Here is a 5,949-nt window from a genome sequence, read left to right as displayed (position 1 = left end):
AAGTCGGACGCTTAACCGACTGCGCCACCCAGGCGCCCCTTGAATTAATCTTTTTTAATTCAAATTAAGTTTATTTAATAGTTATCCCTATGAGTTCTGGTGAAACAAAGCAATTTTAAATGGCTTAAAGTCCTTTTAGACAGCAAACTCATTCTGTTCATATTTTTGGTAATGTTTATTTACAAAAGATTAAACATATTTCTTGCCTACATGCTTTTTAAGGACCTTCAACATTACAGAAGGGAGTAAAGTTTAACTTAACTGGTTCAAAAAGAAAAAGAGCCCTAGGCCATAGAATATCTCGACTAGCACCAGTTTTTTTTTTTTTTTTTAATGTTTATTTATTTTTGAGAGACAAGCGAGCAAGCGAGAGCAAACTCAAGTATGAGCAGGGGAGGGGCACAGAGGACCCGAAGGAGGCTCGAACTCAGGAACCATGAGATCATGACCTGAGCTGAAGTCAGATGCTTAACCAACTGGAGTCAGTGAAGCGCTCCATCAATTAGCACCAGTTTCTAACAATACATAAAGTATTCTGTTAAATCTTTTAGATTTTATTAAATGTTTATTTTGACAGAAAGAGAGAGAAGGGGAAAGAGAATGCCCATGTGTGCAAGTAGGGGGAGGGGCAGAGAGAGAAGAGACAGAATCCCAGGCAGGTTCTGTGCTGTTAGTGCAGAGCCAGACGCAGGGCTCGATCCCACGAACCATGAGATCGTGACCTGAACTGAAACCAAGAGCTGGATGCTTTACCAACTGAGCCAACCAGGTGCCCCTGTAAATCTCTTTAAAGTAATACTTTTTATATTAATAATGACAGTATTTCCCATTTACTAAATGACTGGTATTTCTCTACATCAGCTCAGTGTCCCATTCAGTGGGGGAATAAAAGTAGGTATTCCTCTATGAACATCAAACCTTAGGCATACATTCTTGCACGCCCCTATTTCACTGAGAAAACAGCTCTATCAAACAGGAACCTCTTCAGGGTCCTATCACTAAATCTACTGGCCTACCTACAGCATTTATATCCATTTTCTCCTTCCTGTTATTAGAAAGTATATTAGCCTTACATCAAAAGCTAATCCCTACCCAGGTACACAAAATCCCATCCTCTACAGGTTTATCAGAGACTTTCACTTGATTAGTTGTCTCCTCTTTCCTCTGCCTCAGCATCCTCAGTGTCTACTCGATCCCTTCTCTCAGCACTCAACATACTCTGTTCTCCAGTGGAAAGAATACCGCAACACACCTGCTCAGACTACAAATACCCCTCCAACTACTACTGTCTTCTCTCTCAAATTACTTTCACAGCCAAGCCTCTCAAGAAGTATATTTTCTACCTTCACATCTTCAGTTCCCATTCACTTTTCATACTAGCAATCTTGTTTCCAACATCCCCCCCATCATCAGCAATAATGCCTTTGCCATAATCATCGTAGCAGGTTTCAAAAACGGCAACGAATTTTTCCTTTTTCTGTAACTACACCCTTGCAACGTGACTTTGTTGCTCCTCCAATCAAGAGTGTTTTTCCAGCCCTTGAATCTGAAATGAACTTATGACTTGATCCACTAGGACATTTGGCAAGCTTAACAAGGGTTTCTGGCTTGGAGTTTACAGACTTGCTGCTTTTGGAACTCTACTGAACCTGTGCACAAGCCCAGAAGTCATCACATTGGAAAATGAGAGATCGTATGGAAAGAGGTCCCAGTTTTTCCAGCCACGATCATCATGAACAAGCCAGCCACAGCCAAACTAGCAGGTAATGACAGAGGCATACCTGTAGATGCATGAGCAAGCCCAGGTAAGGGATCACTAAAGCTGATCCAGATGAGTAGAACTTCCCAGCTACTGCCCAGCTAAGCCAAACTCAACTTGTCAACCTGTAGAACTGGAAGCCAAATAAACGGTGGTTATTTTAAGCCGTTAACTTGTGGGGTGATTTGTTATGCAATAAAAGCTAACTAGAAGTCATCACTGACCTCCATGCTGTCGAATCAAATGAACACTTTTCTAACCCTTATTTAATTGATCTCAGCAGTACAGACACACAGTTGATGATACCCTTCTCCTTGAAACACTCTCTTCCTTTGGTTCCTAGTCTACTCTACCTCTTCTTGATTTTCCTCCTACCTTACTGGTCACTCTTGTCTTCGTTGTCTCCTTTTCTACCCAGCCTCTAAATATTAGTAATTCATCAGAATTCAATCCTGACCCTTTTATTCACTTTTTAGTCTATATGTTTTTCTCCAGACTTTTGCCATAAGCTTTTTAAAACCTACTCCAAAGACTTTAAAATAATGCATACCCTACCAACAGATCTCTTATAAAAGCTAGTTCACATATACAACCAGTTGACATTTCTACTTGGTTTATTCGCAAAGGCATCTTGAACTTAAAATCCCCCAAATTAAACAACAAGCTATCTTCCAACTTCTTCCCCTTCCAAAATAACCCACCTTCTATCTTCTCTCTATATATGGTGCCTTAGTGTACCCCATTTGTTCCTCCCCAAAAAACTGGGAGTGACCCTTTCAACATTTAAGACCAACCAAGTCCTGTGAATGCTACTTGTAAAAGATAAATGAAATCCACCCTCATTTAGCCATCATTTCACCACAATCTAATCTAAGCCACCTCCAATTTGTTCTTCATACAGCAGCCAGAAATGATCTTCTTAGTACAGTAATCTCCTCATATCATTGCCTTAAAATTCTTAAACAGATTCCCAGTACCCTTAAAATAAGTTCCAAATATATTAATCTGACCACTTTAATCACCATACTCCTATCACACCTCTACTCCTTAAAGGCACCAAACCAAGATCTTTCTGTCTCAGTGTGTGCTATTCTTTCTGCCTCAAACCTTTTTCCTCCTGTCACCTCTTCCCCTCATGCCTGGCTAACACTGATTTCTCAAATCTTATGTGTCAATTCCTCAGGTACGCTTTCCCAAGTCTGCCCAAACTAAATTAAATCTCTACTATATGCTCTCAACACTACCCCTGTACTTTTCCTTCAAAGAATTTATCATAAGTATAGGTGTTTATCTTCTAATGTCTATATCCCCTTCTGAACTTTCATGAACTATATGAGAATAAGAATATAATTTTGTTCACTGCTGTATATCTAAGTAACAGTGATAGGCAAAAAAGCAAGAGCTGAGCTCAAGAAATAATTCTTAATAATGAGATGAATTACATAATTACGCCCATTTTATAAATGAGGAAACTGAGGGTCAAAGAGATTAACTATGCTCAAGAAATAATTCTTAATAATGAGATGAATTACATAATTACGCCCATTTTATAAATGAGGAAACTGAGGGTCAAAGAGATTAACTATGGATTAACTAATCCATATCTGATTCCCAAAGCCTATTCCCTTAACCTCATGGCTCCCAATTTTTGGAGCACACTTGAATCTCCTAATCTTCAGGCCCAAACACCCACACTTTAAAAAGGTTCCATGGAGCACCTGGGTGGCTCAGTCAGTTAAGCATCCAACTTTGGTTCAGGTCATGATCTCATGGTTCGTGGGTTCAAGTCCCACGTTGGGCTCTGTGCTGACAGCTTGGAACCAGGAGCCTGCTTCAGATTCTGTGTCTTTCGCCTTCTCTAGGCCCCTCCCCCACTCACACTCAGTGTCTCTCTCTCTCTCCCTCACAAAAATAAACAAACATTAAAAAAGGTTACATGAGGATTTTTATATGCAAAGTTAAATAACAATGCAACTTAATGGCCAAAAAGTAGAGACAACCCAAACATCTATTAATTGATGAATGGATAAACAAAATGTGGTATACCCATACAAGGGAAAGCTAGTTAGGAATGAAATGGAACAAAGTACTGAAATACGATACAACATGGATGAACCTCAAAAATATTCCACAAATAAGAAAAGCAAGACACAAAGAACTATGTATTGCATAGATTACACTTACAGGAAACATCCATAAAAAGCAAATAGATGAGTTGTCATCTGGCACTGGGGTTGAGAAAGGAGTAACCACAAATGGACACCAGCAATCTTTGGAGGACAATGGTTATACACTCTAAATTTGCTAAAAATCACTGCCTTATAGACATAAGTGTTTTCAAGGAAACACAAAAGAGAACAACTCATTCTGTCAAAGATGGTAGAGAAAATCAGCAGCAGCACATCACAAAGTTGGAATTCAAGCTGTGGAAGACAGGAAGATAGCTAGATATGGATTCTAGGATTCAAAATGGCTATGAGGCAGAGGAAACACTGAGCAATTAGAAAAAGCACAAAAATATGCTAGACCCGAAAAAAAAAAGGGTACAGGTATCTGTTATATGTGCATTTCTAGAAAAATCTCATTCTGCAAATCACACTTTTCAAAATAATGGATAAAACAGAACATTAGCAAAACAACAACAATCCAAATATCATACAAGCATAGTTAGTCTCCATTTATTTCCAGCATCGTAATCAAACTTTTCAACATTGAACATTAGAGTTCAGGTTTTCTCCTTCAAGATGTAGGCCCTTGCAGGTAGTACTGACTTCTAACAGAAATAAATTTAGCAAAACTGAAAACAGCTTTCAATTTTTTGTTAAACAGGAAGGAAACAGCCTTACAGATACCTCATCTGCACTTGAAGCTGTACTAGACTGCTTAACACAGAAAGACTTAGGGATTCTCGACTCTAATAATCTTCTGCTTGTAAAAAACAAAGGCAATTTTGCATCAGGATTTTCAGCCTTTTTTTTTTTATTTTGCATCTATGGGTACAAAATATTATCACTTTAAAATACGTTAAAGAACATAGTTTTCTTCATAACACAATAAATCTAAACAATCTTATCAAACACCTAGATCCCATATAACTTCAAACATAATAAAACTGGTCCCACATTTTAAATTTTTTTAAACTTCTGAGACAGAATTGACATAACACATCATATTAATTTCAGGTGTACAATGTAATGATTCAGTATATGTATGTATTGTGAAATGATGACTAAAATAAGTCTAGTTATTAACAAGTTACAAATTTTCTTAAGAATTAAAAATTTTTAAGTACAGTAACTACATAACCTTTAAGGCAAGGTTGTTAATTAAACACTGGTCATTATACTGCTGTCTTAACCTTTTTCTTCCCACTAAACCATACTTCTCTCCTGTTTTCTATTGTATTAACCATCTTTACCACAAAATTTTAAAAAATGTTTTAAGTTATGTACCTTGTAGATGGAAGTATAATGACTAAATTGGGAGAAGGATGACTGGAAGATAAACCTGGATGTCAAGTCCACCAAGAAGTGTAATTTGATAACTTTCTCAGTAAATTTCCCTATAATGGGAAAACATACCAAAACCAACACAGTACATAAATATTTGAAGATATTCCTAAATATATAAACTTTGAAGGTATGCACAAGCGTTTTAATCTAGTCTCACTGATTAATATCACTTTTTTCAGTTATTTTCAACTGTATTAATGTCCAAAAGTTTCTTTACCTATTTAGGTATATTATATTTGCAGCTGCATCACCCTGATGAGGAAACTGCTGCTTATTCCATGAGAGAATTACAAAGATTTTTCTGTTTATGACAGATAATTGCCAACAACTACCTAATACACTTCCTAGCTAAAATCAACCCGGTTTTGTTCTTTGGCATTACTGCCCAAACATGAATGCTTGTTTTTGTTTGTTTTCTTAAACAAGTTTATGGGGATATAATTCACATACCAGACAATTCACTCTTTATTTAAAGTACACAATTCAAGGGGCGCCTGGGTGGGTCAGTCAGTTGAGCATCTGACTTCAGCTCAAGTCATGATCTCGCAGCTTCTGAGTTCGGGCCCCTCGTTGGGCTCTGTGCTGGCGGCTCAGGGCCCGGAGCCTGCTTCGGATTTTGTGTCTCCCCCTCTCTCTGCCCCGTTCCTGCTCATGCTCTGTATCTCTCTGTCTCTCAAT

This window comes from Herpailurus yagouaroundi, unplaced genomic scaffold (genome assembly GCF_014898765.1).
Source record: "Herpailurus yagouaroundi ecotype Mexico unplaced genomic scaffold, PumYag 197, whole genome shotgun sequence".
NCBI classification, from domain to species: domain Eukaryota; kingdom Metazoa; phylum Chordata; class Mammalia; order Carnivora; family Felidae; genus Herpailurus; species Herpailurus yagouaroundi.
This window is presented reverse-complemented; position numbering follows the sequence as displayed.